The sequence below is a fragment of the Grammomys surdaster genome, unplaced genomic scaffold (assembly GCF_004785775.1).
Source record: "Grammomys surdaster isolate TR1022 unplaced genomic scaffold, NIH_TR_1.0 125600, whole genome shotgun sequence".
Lineage (NCBI taxonomy): Eukaryota > Metazoa > Chordata > Mammalia > Rodentia > Muridae > Grammomys > Grammomys surdaster.
Window position 1 is genome coordinate 1,665,227 of NW_021620443.1, and position 16,474 is coordinate 1,681,700.

The window sequence follows — 16,474 nt, forward strand, 5'->3', positions numbered from 1 at the left end:
GGTGAGGAAAGGGTTTATTCAGCTTACTCTTCCACATTGCTGTTTATCACCAAAGGAAGTCAGGACTGGAACTCACAGATGTCAGGAACCTTGAGGCAGGAGCTGATGCAGAGCCTGTGGAGGAGTGCTGTTACTGGCTTGCTCCCCAGGCTTGCTCAGCTGGCTTTCTTATAGAGCCTGGGACTACCAGCCCAGGGATGGCACCACCCACAGTGGGCTGTGCCTCCCCCATTGATCACTAATTGGGAAAATGCCTACAGATGCATCTCATGGAGACACTTTCTCAGCTGAGGCTCTAGATTGTGTTGAGTTGACATACAAAACAGCCAGTACAGGATTCTTAAACCATCTAGGTTTTCTGCACATAGGATAAAGTCCATAGACCTAGAATATTTTTACTTTGATTCCAAAGTTGGCTGCAGAGTTAGTAGTGCTAAAACAATGTGTTATTAGCATATATTGATAGGTTAGTTGATAGGTCAGGTGTTTAGATAGGAAGCAAATTGGCAGCATGCACCTAACAATTTAAAATGATATATTGAATTATTAGAATTAAATTCTTTTGTTATTCTAAAGATATTATTCAGGGAAATATTATATATATATATATTATAATTCAATACCAAAAAGCAAATTAGTCAATATTGACTGTCATTATGGGCATTTTATCATGGATGCCCAAATAGATTTTTAAAAGTGTGCATGAGAAGATGTCCAGAAGTTTCTTTATCTAGGAAGCACAAATTCAAACCTCAGTGAAGTGTCCAGTTTTAGCCCACAACCAAAAGCAAACAGGGAGAGGGACTGACCAGAACTCTGACAGCCTGCTAAGAATGTAGTTTTCAAAACAAGAAATACAAATGGCCAGTGAAGACTTTAAACTGTGTCACGTATTCTTTGGTATCCAGGAAACTGCAGATTAAAACCACTTTAAGATTCCATTCCACCAGTGAGCTTGTCACCATCAGGAATATAAAAAACACCACAGAAGGTTTTGATGTTGGGAAAGGGTCACCCTTAGACAATGTTGTTATGTTATATACACCACGGACCATTGCTTGGTAATAAAAATTAAATTGAAATCATGAAATTTGTCAGTAAATGGATGGAGCTGGAGGGAAGTTACCCAGACACAGAAAGACAGGCTCACACCATTTCTCTCATATGAATCCTGGAATTTAAATTTTGTACGTTTGACTGGAGTGCATGTGGAAATCAGGTCTTTCGAGACTGGAGCTATGGGTGGATGCACAAATGGAGAGAAGACAGTAAATACAAGCAAAATGAAAGAGGGAAAAGAATAATACCAGGACAGAAAGATTCAAACGTGGGAGTGAATGATGGTAAAAGGCTTAACAAAAATGAAAGGCTTGTTAAAAAAAGCAATATGGCAACCTGTGCGGCGCCTACCACCCCAGGGAAGAAAGACTCGCACACCAGTTCCTTCCAGCAGCAGTTTACTCAGGAATTGCTAGTTACATGAAGCTTGAAGGTGTCCCCCCAAACCAGCCCAGGAGCGAAGCTTTATACCCTGTGTAGGATTGCCCATGAGCCCATACCACGTCTCGCACTGTGATTGGTCAAGGACACATGACACAAGATCAGGCCACCAGGAAGTACCGCCCCAGGACCAAACAAGGCTTGTTTACTCCAAATCAGCAAGGGCTAGCCGACACCATCTTTAAGGCACGGCAGCAGTGCTCCACAGCAACCTATGATCTTGAAACTGAAGGAAAAAATACAGTCAGAGAAGACATTAGTATACAGGTGACACAACGGAATAGGAATACTTGCGTATTACCATAGAAGAGAGGAATACTTGGGTTAAATTTATAGGTAAGGCAATAATGGGAGAGCAGGCATAAGGGGTATTTGAAGAGATTCTTCTAAATACCTACATTACTACCTACAGATTTATCTCTATAGCAACTTTGATCAGAGATGCTTCTTTATGCAGTGGGTGGCCTAATGCAGAGACTTGTAACTGGTCAAAGTACAGAGAGTAAATAAATAACTGAGTGTTCACTTACAGATGCATTATCTGTATCAACTGCCCACCACACCAATCTCAGCAAACATCATAGAAGAGGAAGAGGAAGAATATAAGAGCTCAGATGGATGGGAAGGAGAGCTATTGTGGGACTGTGAAAGGATAGCTTGGTTTCTGGTGGAGCACTGGCTAGAGATGGCTGGAGACCCAACAGGTATTCCTACAAGGAACAGCATACATTTCGCCACACTCCCAGACTCCAGGCTCCTGACACTCGGCTGAAGACCTCCATTGATCAGCACCTTTTAGTCCCGTAGAGCAATGCCCCTACAGCCCCTCCACAGGTAGTGGGCATGACTACAGCCACAGAGCCTCAAGAGATCTCCATCTTAATGAGATATCTAAAGGCCAAAGGGCCTTAAGCATTCTTTCGCAGACCCTCCTCCTTACAAATGGAATTTAATCAAAGGGCCGCCCTGGGGGTGCAGGTGTACAACCACATCTACTTTCCACCATGACAATAAACCTTTTAAAACCATGGACTTCCTCATTTCTTTGCCCGCCCCCACCCCCCACCCCCCTGACCCCCCACTGTGGGGAACCATGGAGAAGGCCTTTGACTACAAAGCCTCTGTTTAATCTCCCACTAGAAGACTTCTCTACATTCCTACCATGAAGGCTGGCAACTCAAGCAAGCTAGCCGACCCAGGCAAGCGAGTGCTGATAACCAAGTCTTATCCTGTGGGGTACCACCAGAGCTCTCCCTCTCATCCCTCTCAGCTGCAGGCCGGTCCAGCCCGTATGCCCCAGTTCTTCCGAGGCTCCGAGCAGGGTCTGGGAGCCCAAGAACAGAGACCACAAGTCTTCTGGTCAGCCACTTTGGCCTGGAGACCCCCATTCAGGAGCTCTGCCCCTGTGGGACTTCAGACTGAGATCTCCCCACGCCCAGGTAGAGCCCTGCAGCTTCTCACAGCCCAGTGTCCACCTGGTGCCACGGGGAACGAACTCAGTCAAATTCCTGTGCTTCTGCCTCCCTGAGCCATGGCAGACATGCAGGAACCACAACTCAGCCCAACAGGACCCATGCCCACGCAAGCTATGAATTGTTGGCTTCTGGAAACTATGTGGCTGTTGCACATATCACTACACAGCAGCTATGGTTACTTGTGTGAGAAATACTCAAGATCAAGTAGATCAAAGTCTCAACCTGAATTAGGAAGAGCCCCACTCTTGGTGGAAGACCTATTGGAAGTGGACGGCTGCTAAGAAAGGGAGAGATGTTCTCTTTTAGGGGGATGGCTTCTTGTGATCCATCTTCTAATCAGTGATCCGATATCCATGTGCATTTATTGGCACTAATTGGACTCAGGGATTTATCAACAATAACAACAATAGCAACTGGAGGTGAGAAAGTTTTGAAAGAAATGGAATAGGAGGTACTAGGGAGCACTGGAGGGAATTAGTAGGTGATGGGAATTGAGCAAGGCTCCTCAAGAAAAGCAGCAAATCTTAAGTGCTGAGCCACTTCTTCAGCCCATACTAACACATTTTAAATGAGAGCTATGGGTGCTGATCATTGGTAGTATGTGTACAAGGCTCTAGATGAATCCTCAGGACTGAAAAAAAAAGTTAAAAGAGTGTTATATTGTAAGATTACTGGCATTGAAAGGAATTTCAATTTATACAGTAGAAACTGTGGTCAATGCAGAGAGAAAACTAGGAAATTTCCCAATACTCAAAACTCACTCCCACATAAGACATGGTTATGGAAGAAATCTCAGGACAGATCTGGTGAAAATAAAAAGACAACTTACTAAAATGTGTTAGACACAGCAAAAGCAGCACTTAGAGGGGAATTTATAACATTGAATAAATACATTAGCAATGAAGAGCAATTCAAAATCAATAATTTAAGCTTCCACCTCCAGAAGCCAGAAAAAAATGAGAAAATTAAGTTCAAAGTTAGAAAAAGAAAACGAATACTAAAACTTTGGATAAGATCCATTGAAATTAAAAATAAAAATAAGCCATTAGGAAAATCAAAACAAAAGTCTGGATCTTTGGAAAGATTGGTGTAATGATAAGCCACTAGCCTAACAATGTAAGGAAAAGAGAGAGCCTATGTAAGTTACTGACAACAGATAACAGGATGGAAGGATAACAAAGCAATGTTAGAGAGACCTAAATGCCCTGATCTAAATCAAGATGGAGTGGATCAACTTCTCCAACACTACAATCTGAACAATCTTTACTTGAGAAGAAACAGAGGAGCTGACTGGGCCTCTTAACTATTTCAAGAATTAAATCAATAATTAATAACATTCTCGAAAGCAAAAGCATCAGGCTAAGATGTATTCCCTGACAAGTATTAAAAAATATTAAAAAAAACTATGTAAATATTCTATATTCTCTTTCAGAAAACTAAAAATTAAGCATATTTCCCACTTGTTCTAAGAGTGATATCCAAATACCAAACCCAAAGCAAAGCGTGACGAGATCTATAATTTCTAGGTCAGCATATCTGTGAATTTCTTCTTCTGAATCCTGAGTAATCAATGTAATCATACACACACACACACACACACACACACAGAGAGAGAGAGAGAGAGAGAGAGAGAGAGAGAGAGAGAGAATAGCATGTGTGTGTGTGTGTGTGTGTGTGTGTGTGTCAGACCACAGTATCTTTCAAGCTAATTCAATCTGTCTTCTCTCCACTTCTGCCTAAATTATTCTGCTTGTCTTCATATTAACCCTGGTAGTATCTTATAATCTGGCTCCTTCTCATTCTCTGACTTGTTCTGTCTTCACCTGTGTTGAGCTTGTTCTCTTTCCAACCTGTCAGTGTAAAACTACCCTACACACCATCAACACCACTACCCTTCTTATTTTTTCCTCTTACTGCTCTTATGTGGCCTCCTTTGGCTGCGCTATTTGCATTTGAGTTGGGTGGGTTCTATCACTGACTCATTCTGTCAAATCTTTCTCTGATTTGTCACTTTGGTGACCCCTCAACTAGATGTCACTTTCAAATATGACTGTTTCCTTTTACAAACTAACCTTACCCGCATTGTTAGGGGTTAAAGGTGTGTACCAAGGTTGTGGCTGTATTCTAGTCATATTCTAGTATAATCCAGGGAGTGTCTGCATTCTGGTCAGACCATATAGACCTAGAAGGTCTTTAAATGTGATGTCTTGCAAGAACAGCCATGTTGCTGGATTAAAATTTCTCTACATGGCCTTCATAGCAAGGATGAAGTCATAGAAAGTAGAAATGTGCTGATCTCCTCAAAAAATACACAAAATACAAAAACAACAATGATAATAACAATAACAAAAGAAATGGACTAAGGAGATGGCACATTGGTAAAAGTGCTTATACTCATGTCAAGGTCAAATTTTGTAACTCAGAACCCAGTACATATTAAGTGAGCATGCTAGCCCACTATTAATTCCAGTTTCCAAAGATGGTGCTCCTTAGAGTAAGATGACTAGCAAAAGCTGACACTTCCTTTTCCGAGCACCCGCCAAGATGGCTGAAGTGGAGCAGAAGAAGAAGCGTACTTTCCGCAAGTTCACCTAACGTGGCATGGACCTCGACCAGCTGCTGGACATGTCCTATGAGCAGCTGATGCAGTTGTACAGTGCCCGCCAGAGAAGGCGCCTAAACCACGGCCTGCAGTGGAAGCAGCACTCCCTGCTCAAGCGCTTGAGAAAGGCCAAGAAGGAGGCACCGCCCATGGAGAAGCCTGAGGTGGTGAAGACCCACCTGAGGGACATGATCATTCTGCCTGAGATGGTTGGCAGCATGGTGGGCGTGTACAACGGCAAGACCTTCAGCCAGGTGGAGATCAAACCAGAGATGATTGGACACTACCTGGGTGAGTTCTCCATCACCTACAAGCCTGTGAAGCACGGCCGGCCCGGTATTGGTGCCACCCACTCTTCCCGGTTCATCCCCCTCAAGTAGCCGAGGCCAATAAAGATTAGTGTTTTTGAAAAAAAAAAAGATGAATAGCAAAAGTAGACATATCATTGAACCCTGGATTTTATTGAGAGACATGGCCTCAATGAATGATGTGAAGGGCAACCCAGGAAGACTCTTAACATCAACTGTATGCTTCCATAAAAGTACAGACACACCTGCAAATATGCATACATATCACATAAAACATATAATAAGGAGATTAAAAACAAATAACTAAGCAATGAACTATATAGCATTCAACCCACAGTCCAGGAGAGTAATGAACTAAACACAGTAAATAAATGTATTCTAATTAGAGTAAACAAAAACAAAAGAAAACAAAAAATGAGAAATAGATTTCTGTGTCCTTCTTCATCTTTAATAGCTGTGATAAACACCATGCCCAAAAGAAAGTTAAGGATGAAAGGATTTATTTGATTTCCACAAACCAATCTTAGATCATCATACAGTAAAATCAAGACAGGAAGTCAAGGCAAGCATCTGGAGGTAGGAGCTAACACAGAAGGCGTGAAAGAATGCCTCTTATTGGCTTGGTCCCTATGGCTTGCTCAACCTGCTTCTTGAACATTACAGAATACCTGCCCAAGATTAACACCATGCTCATTCAACTCTCACATCAATAATTAGCTTAAAAGTGGTTTATGCAATTGCTTACTGGTTAATCTAATGGTGGGATATTCTCAATTGAGGTTCTCTTTCTCCAGATGACTCTGGTTTGTGTTCAGTTGAGAAAAAAATTGGCCACCTGAATCCTTGTCAGCTTTACATATAAATATACCAGTATCAAATCTATGACCTTTACTTTTCTGTTTATTCCCCCAAGAACTCATTGTTAACATCACAATATAAAATGGGGTATTACTTTAGAAGCCTCATATTTTTTTAAAAAAATTCAAACATTTTAGAAAGCTAAGTGTCTTTAAAACATCATTTGCTGATTCCTAGAAAGATCAGATCATATGAGTCAAGAATTTAAGAGGAGTTTTGTAGAAATTATGTCTGCTTTCTTTTCAGCCCCATGCTCCCTAAAATAAGACTCAGATTCAAAATATATTTTTAAATATCTTGCACACAAACACACACACACACACACACACACACACACACACACACACACACACAGGGTCTGCTCTGTCTAGATCATAAATTAGTATAACTAATTTATATTAATCTACGTTCTGCAACATAGCTGGTTACCTGTACACAGGTATCATGTGTGTCTCATCAGATCTTCCTGGGTGAATCTCCTACCTCGCACTTTCAAAATCCTTTCTGCCTCCTGGATGTCCCACCTCCTGTTTCCTGCCTATATCATAGGCTATTAAATTTATTATTGACAGGTGCCACATCCATACAGATATAAGATATTTCCTTTACACATTTTGGTGACATGGACCTTGGCCATGAAAGACTGTTTCACACTTACTGTCTCCCACTTGGAATCAATTAGATTTCATCATTGACTCATTTAATATTTAATCTTTTCCCCTAATATGCACAATGTTGTTGTGCTTTCAATATTATTTATTCTATTATTCTTGTCATAGATCATAGTAAGTGGTGAATTCAGGGAGTTGAGTCTGGGAAAGACACATTATCATGTAAGTTCACGGAAGCAGACGTTGTCTGTTGACGAGATATTAATGATACAATTTTATCTAATTTATGGATTTTATTTTATTTTTATTTATTGACTCACCAAAGAAAGTTGATGTGGATTGACTTTCTCAGTTTGTACCAATATGCCTGAATTTTTTTCCCACATATCATGTTATGGATGCCATGTCATGCCATGCCATATCATATCAGCACATATCATACAAGCAGATATCAGAAGCTGTACCATTCATTCTGAATCAAGCATCAGTATCAAGAATTTCATAGTTTGGGGCCATAAATTCAATTTGTATGAAACAATATTTCAGTTTTCTTTTTAAAACGGTATTGACTTTTGTAATGATTCTGTCAATTTTGTTACATGTATTCCTGAGATTATCTGGTCTTCTATATACGTATTCACTAGAAGAGTAATTTGGGTAAGATATAATTTCAAAACACTACAGATATTTTATGTCCTGACACTAAATTCCTTCTCCTCTAATGTTACAGAAGTGGTATTTGAGATGACAAGCTCTTATTTGAAGTATAAACTTCTGACTTCGTAAGATAAATTTCATTGTTTTTACAATTCAAAGCATGAATGTCATTTCATTTACAATATTACTTACCATTCATGGAATTCTTGAGTCTGAAAATTTTAACTCAGAAAGTGGTCTTTCATTATTCAGAATATTTACTGTTTCTTTCTCCCTTCTTATAGTAAATGTTTTCACATTTAATTTCTGTCTTCTCTGATTTCAGTTTTAATAGTTTTCACCCCAGTGTTAATTTCTTCCTTATTCATGGAGAACAACCAGTTCTTCTGTTGCACACAAGTGATTTAAAAGTTAAACTTTTCTGATATCTATGAAGAATGAGTTTTGCTGTTCTGTGTATTTTTAGAAATGTATTTTATTATACATGTCTGTCTCAGGCTCCTGTTGTTTCTCTAAGTAATATATCTGAGATCATAACTATGTCCCAGGATACTTTTAATGGTTATATAATGCTAAATTAAGTGGATTTGCATATTTTATTAATAGATCCTGTTGTGGTAGACATCCAACTTACATCCCATATTTGATAGTACAGCAATTTTGCCAATTGGTCTTCCATAAACAACTTTTATGAAAGTCAGCATGTGTGTAGGATAAATTCCTAAAAGTACTTTATCGATTTCAGAATATTTATGTTTCTTATTTTTATTTTTTATTTTTATTTTATTGGTTATTATATTTATTTACATTTCAAACGTTATTCACCTTCCAAGTTAACCCCCTATTTCTTCCCCTGTCCACCTGCTTCTATGAGGATGCTCCCCCACCCATCCATGCCCTTCCACCTCAACACTCTCGCATTCCCCTACACTGGGTTACTGAGCCTCCACAGGGCCAAGAGGCTCTCCTTTCATTGATGCTCTGCTACATATGAAGCTGGAGCCATGGGTCCCTCTATGTATGTTCTTTGTTTTGGTGGTTTAGTCCTTGGAGCTCTGGATATTCTCGTTGGTTGATATTGTTTTTCTTTCTGTGGGGTTGATAACCCCTTCAACTCCTTCAGTCCTTCCCCTAACTCCTCCATTGGACTCCTCTTGTATGCAGCCAATCACTGGATGTTTCTTACTTTTAAATCTTTGGGGTTTTATAAAGTGTTGCTAATGTGCTCCCCAGAGTCTGATTCTTACATGTTCTTGTCTGATTCAGTCTTAAGTCAGCTTGAATCTCTTCTCATCTCTAGACTTAGTATTTACTGGCTAGTCTAATATTTTTAATCTTCAATATTATCTTTTCAATGTTGATATACAACTAGGGGACCTTTTGTGTCCCTGTGTTCATTTAAACTATTATTTATCCCCGACACTGGCCTGGTTTGAAGTACTGGCTGAATTCTTTTTAAAGGGTAAGGTAATGAAGGCTTGAGCCTCACCAGGATATTTATGTATTAGTATGTATGAATGGTGATATAGAATTCATATATGTATATATATACATTATATAATAGTGTATAATGAATTAATATCACTCACTTGGATTTCAGGACCCATAAGCTGTTCATAGGAAGTGTGGGTCACTCATACACTCATATGGATTCAGGTCCACTAGCACTCAAGCAATACGTGATTTGATAATCTCTGTCTTGGCACCAGCTTTTCCTGAGGCCATTCTCTTCCTACCCCTGATATCTTAGCATTATGGCTGGGCCATCCCTCTCATGACATAATTCATATAAATGTATAACCATCTTTTGTGTTTCTCAGACATTGAAGTTGTCTTTTGTGAAGGAAAATCAGTTGAGAACTTGAGAACGTGATTGCAGTCAGGGAGACATGGAAGAAGGTGCCAACAAAGTTTCAGAATCCTTGTTGGTCTATGCCATCTTGAAGCCTTATGGAACATGGAACATCTCTGCATCTGCTTCACACTCACCGTTTGTATTACCTTAAGTAAAACAGTAACCCATCCTTATCTCAGCTGTACGATGTGGGATCTCCCAGATGTCCACCGAAGCTTGCCAAGAGGCACCATTTCACTACTTTCTCTCTTTTACTTTGGTCTCATTCATGTTTTACTGGTGGGATTGTAAAGTCTACTTCAATGCTGAAATATAATTTTGAGTTAGATTTCCCAGATAACGTAAAATTTCAATCGTTGCATTCTCTAACAAGCTTTGTGTTCTTTTCTAAAAAGACTTAGTGTATAAAGTATTCCTCATTGAAGTTGAAGCTTAAGGAAAAACTACAAAACACTATTACCAGAACATTTATACTTTATACTTTATACAAATGTATTTTCACAAAAATAATATTGTACTATAACTGATTTTTTCTTGTGTTCTTCAAAACATCCATTCTGATTTTCAGTGATTTCCCAAGTAGCTCTTAATTTATTAGTCCTCCACTGCCAATCTCTTATTCCTTTTATTCAACTTATTTATGTTTTCTTTATTTAACTTAGCTAGTTCCTCCTCCCTTTTAACATGCTAGTTAGTCTTTGTTGAAGGTCCTTGTGAAAGGCAAGTTTCTTCACAAGAATGATCAAGTCAGCCTAAATCATTAGTGTGGTTAGCATCTCTTAACCTAAAAGCCACAGAGAACAACTCCTACCCGTAAGCCACTGCATCTTTCCTAGAGTGCAAAGGCCTCTTTTAACTAAAAGATTTAGCAGTGGCAAAGTTTTTCTTTTTATATTTCAGGAATTAAAAGTAATAAAGAAACTGAAAGAAGATCTACAGCATTATGCAAGGAACAGAGTATGGGAGATATTCTTGACCTCCTAGCAGAATAAAATGTTCATAATAACATGTTTATAATAAAATGGCAAGAGCCTAGTAGATGCTAACACAATTGTTTTTAATGTACCAGCCTCTGAATGAAATAAGCATTTGATTAATTTTCCATTTTATACCAGTATAAAATCAGTAATGAATCATTATCAGATAAAACTCAGATTTCAATTTTAACTGACATCGAATATACGTTTTGAATGCCTTCTGCTATTTAAAGGGAGAAATATAAATATTAATTAATTTATAATTCCTTAATTTAAAAGTGTAAGAAAAAAATATTTTTCTTATTCCAGCTTTCCAATTACTTTAAACATTTTTTTTTCTTCCTTAAGGCCCAAAGATAATCAGGGCACAATGAATCGCTCAGTTACTCTATCCAATGATCCAACTTTGGCTTCAGGTTGCTATAGCAATTAAATGGGAAAACTGGCAACAAAGCCTAATAAAACTTCATTTAATCCATTATAGATGGTTACAGCAAACCAAAGAGCTTCCTACAGACTCTGAAACGGATGCGTCACCTCTATGGATAATGAAGTGTTTTGGTGGGAATTTGTTCAGGAAACCTGAAGTACAATTAGACAAATATGTTCACATATCATGTTGCACTGAAGCCTGTGTGAGCCTACCCGCTTGTCAATGTGCCCTGCTCCTAAATGCCTTTATGCCTGATTAATTGTCAATATCAGGCAGGAGCTTGCTCATTAGCTCCTTGTAGAGCCCATTTGAGATCGCAGTGAGCTTCATTTCCAGATGATATCCTAACTGTTAATAAACCGAATTGCATTTTTTTTTCTAGTGTGACTATATCCAGTTGAAAAAAAAATCTATGAAAATCTTGCTAAGGCACTAAATAAATTCAGATTAATTTCTGCCACAGAATTTCAGTTCTAGTATTCACGTTAAATATTAACATGAATACCAGTTAAATATTAACCTATTCTTGATTTTTTTTATTTTGTGTTTAGTGTTATCAGTCTGTCTGTTGTGCTCCACAGATACACTGACACAGTCAAATAATTTCACATCTATATAAAGCAAAACAGCTTTATGTATCTGATTAATTTCTTAGGCAGCAATTGCAAACACACACACACATACACATACACACACACGCACACACACATGCACAACCATTACAAAAAACTGCACAAAGCAAATTTGTTACTTTTTCTATGCATTCTCTAAAATTATCAGAAGACCAAATAGCATTACTGTGTGTGTGTGTACATGTGATTTTCTTCATCTTATTCCCTTCTATTTTTGCACTAAGACTAAGATTTTATAATTAAAAAGTTTACTTCCTCAAACATTTTAAGTTAAAATAAAAAGCAACATTTTAAAATAGCCAAAGCAACTTTTGTAGCTATTTTGTTAAACTCACTCCTATGCAATACACACACGAGACCCTGTAAATTCATTAAGTCAGGTTACTCTCTGTAGGGTTCTCTGAATCAGGAAATGTAAAATGTTTAAGAAAATATAACAGCCCACTCCTTTAATCCCAGCACTTGGGAGGCAGAGGCAGGCAGATTTCTGAGTTCAAGGCCAGCCTGGTCTTCTGAGTGAGTTCCAGGACAGCCAGGGCTACACAGAGAAACCCTGTCTCAAAAAAAAAAAAAAAAAAAAAAAACAAAAAACAACAAAACAAAACAAAATATTTAAAGAAACAATGTAACAAAATGTATCCATTTCCTGGCTTTCTAAACCTTCCTGCATGAGATTTTGTTTTCAGAAACAGTTGCAAAGGCATTGATTAAAGCATTAGCAATATGAAAAAAAAAATCACAGACATTTAAGGATGCACAGAAGCATCAGTCTGTAACCAAGAGTCACTTCTTATCATAATATGCAGATGACAGCAGTTGCATCTTTTTGATAGTGAAATAAACAATGTTACAAGTTAAAGGGAGCACTCAGGGTTTCTGGTGTCAAATGAAAGGATGAGGTAGGTGAGCAGACCATGGCAGAAACACTTAGGGGCAACACAAGCTCTCATACAATAAATCATCCATGGACCTACAGAGTCTCCTCAGTAGGGAATGGGAAAGTCCTGCTTTGAGATTCAATTTTATAGCCGCCTCGAAGACAGGAAAGTGGAAATGATGGGAGTTTTAAGAACTAGGTTAAATTTCATAAAGTATTGATAACACAGTATTAAAAAGAGTCTTTTTTTGGAATATTCTCTGTACCTCGATTGCTCACAGACTACATTGTTTTCTCCTTAAAAACAAGTTTGGAGCTGTACTGTGGGGCTGTACAAAACAGCTTTAGTAGCAGCAGTTGAGAGACAGAGTCAGGCAGATCTCTGACTTGAGGCCAACCTGTTTTACAGAGTGTGTTCCAGGACAGCAAGGGCTACATGTCTCAAACAAACAGATTAATAAAAACTCACAAAAATCAAAAAACAAACAAACAAAAATCAAAAAAACAAATAACCCCAAACAAAAAACAAACCAAGCAAAAAAACAAAACAAAACAAAAACACCCTAAAAATCAAGCAAACATACAGATAAAGAACAAGCTTGGGAGACAAATACTATTTAATACATTATCACAGAAAACCAGAAGCCAGGGCTCTTTGCACAGTTTTTCTAACAATCGCTTTATTTTTGGTGTTTAATTTTAAAAATGCTGTGACTTATTTCAATCAGTTATGCTAATTTTTAGGACCTACTACTATGAACATAACACATAGGTATTGGTTTGTGCCTGTCTGCCTTCATGTGACAAAGAGATTTGTGAACTTAGAAAAATAGCCCCAAACAGAGTCAAAACTGTGCATATCAGAGAGAAGTTTCAGGACCTCTTGAGATAATATTCTAGCACTCAAGTGGGATGTAAATTCCCCCGTGGAAAATGAGGTGAGTTTGATTTCTAAATCACTGAGATTTGTCTAAGTCAGCTACTGAGGAGACTCTGCAGGGGTGTAAAATATGCAGTGTTCTACAGACAGTTGGAGTGAAAATTCTCCACTTACATAACCACTGCAGTACTTGCTATTTTATACACACACACACACAGAGAGACGGGGGGGGGGGGGAGGGGGGGGGGGAAGGAGGGCGGGAGAGAAGGAGGGAGATTTCAACTCTCTTTCTAATATATAGTAATAAATAGTCATACACCTCAAACTGCCAAGATCACATCTAAATTTTTCCCTTTGTCCTTTTCAATTTACAGTTGCTCATGGAAGCCTTTGAGAACTTGGAGACCAGAGAAGTCAGATTGCCTGGAGGTGGATTATATAGATGGTTATAAGTTGCCTGTTTTAGGTGTTGGGAATTAAACTCATATTCTCTGAAAGAGTAGTACATGACTTTAACCCTGGAGCCATCATGTCTTCAAGTCTAAGCACCTAAATGCTATTTTCTAAAAATAAACTCACAAAAATTGCCCTGTCACTCTTCTGATATTTTTTTTTACACGTTTTGCTTAGAGATGAGTTCTATGATTCATTTTTGAGTTAGTTGTGTGTGATAGACATATCAGTAAAAGTAATCCTTTTCAAAGATATTTATTTTATTAATTTTTGTAGAAGTCATACAAAGTGTTTTAATCATTCTCTGTCTCCCAACTTTCATTATCATTCTTTCCCTCTCCCTCCCTCCCTTCTTCTCCCTCTCCTCTTTCTCTCCCTCTCTCTCCTCTCCTCTCCTCTCCTCTCCTCCCCTCTCCTCTCCTCTCCTCTCCTCTCCTCTCCTCTCCTCTCTTCTCTCTCCTCTTTATCTTTGTCTCTTAAAATCTAATCTCATTCAGGCTTTTCTCTTCTATCCAAATTCTCTTAGTTGTACTTGCCCATGTCTTGTGCATAGCACAACACATGTTGTCACAATAAGTTTTTGTATGTGCATATGCTCAGTTGTGTCTGAAACAGTAATTCTTTCCTTGGAGTAATCTAGCACCTTAAACTTTTTCTGTCCATTTGTCTCCTCTTTACAAAGATTTCGGAACTCTTGGGGCAAGGGTGTAATATGGACAGCCCATTTGGTCAGAGCACTTTGAAGGCTCTAATTCTTTGCCCCTTGACAATTGGTGGGTCTTTGTGTTAATTACCATCTTCTGCAAAAAGAAGCATGTGTGACAAAGGGTGAGTGATGGTCATTTATGGATATAGTGGCAAGTAATTATGTGTCATTTTAACACTATGTTCATTTGGTAGAGTTACAGTAGTAGGCTCCCTTTGAGGGTCTGTGATCTCTTGAGCCACAAGTCCTTGCCTTTGGTACTAGACTTGGTATGGATTTCATCCCATTGTGTGGCTTTAAATCCAACCAGAATGGGCTTTGTCCCTTCCAGGACACTACACCAGTGGGCATGTCTTGTCGAGATAATTACTGTAGCTCATAGTGTTTGAAGTTTGGTGACATTGATGAGTAATTTTATTTGTAGTAGTACGTGTAGCGTGTTGCAACATTATGAAAGGTGGGCAGTGAGATTCTAAGTTCATGGTGATTTGTCTGTGTTTGTGATTCAAGTACATGGTGACTTTAAATATAAGGTCTTACTGTCAAGTTCTGGAGGGTATCCAAAAATGATGACAAATATTATAGATTGTTGTCATCGTTCTATGGGAATACACCAGTCAATAAGTCCAAAAGCTAACCCATTCATGGCACCAGGCTTTTTATTTGCTACCATGTGATAGTTATTAAGTCTATTATCCCCCCATTATAGGATAAATAAATTGATACTAAGTATATGTGTATATTTTAGAAACATTTTGGTACAGTGGGTGCCCAGTTGTTACTGTCTTATTTCCATGAGACTTTTCTTTGAAGCTTTGTCAGTGCCTGTGTTAAAAATCATATGGCTACAAATGTGTTCCTTCTGGGCTCTCAGATATGTATCTTTGGTCTGTATGGCGAGCTTCATACAAACAGCACTCTGTGCTACTTACTGCTATTCTATAATAATTTTTATATCTGAAAGTCTAAATGCTTCTTACAAGTTTATTTCAGTTATTCTTGATTATTTAAAATTCTTTGTATATTTTAGAATCTCTTGTCAATTTTACAGCAAATAAACACCTACTGAGATTTGAATAGGAATGCTTTTGGTAGAACACATAGAAAAAAATATCAATTATACAAGCCTCACTCAGTGAATAATCTTTTATGTTTATTATGTATATATTCTTTCTACTAGTTTTGCTAAGTGTGGTTCAAAACATTTTATTCTTTTGATGATTTTGTGAATGAAATTATAGTTTAATTTTATTTTTGGATTATTTGTTGCTAACTTATGTAGATGTGACCTCTTTTGTGAATTATTTCATGGCTTCTTCTTCATGATGTTTGCTAATTTAATTGTTGAGTCACTGGAAAAAATATATATGTGTGTATGTGTGTGTGTGTGTGTGTATGTATGTCTATATATGTATATATGTATGTACATATGTATATATAAAATATTTTACATTTATATATAAATATGTATATATTATATAACATGAATATATCGTGCATGATATATTAATATAATTTAATATATTTAATACACAATAATATTAAAATACATATATATTTCAATACATATAAATAGTTGTATAATAACTATTTAGAAAGAAATTTTTGTGTCAACCTTTCCAATGTAACTTTAACGTATTTTATCTTGTC

The 16,474-nt window shown here is 37.8% G+C and overlaps 1 pseudogene; it reads left to right on the forward strand.

Annotated features, from left to right (window-relative positions):
* The first annotated feature begins 5,519 nt into the window (after positions 1-5,519).
* On the forward strand, positions 5,520-6,000 carry LOC114638415 (annotated as a pseudogene).
* Positions 6,001-16,474: the final 10,474 nt, after the last annotated feature.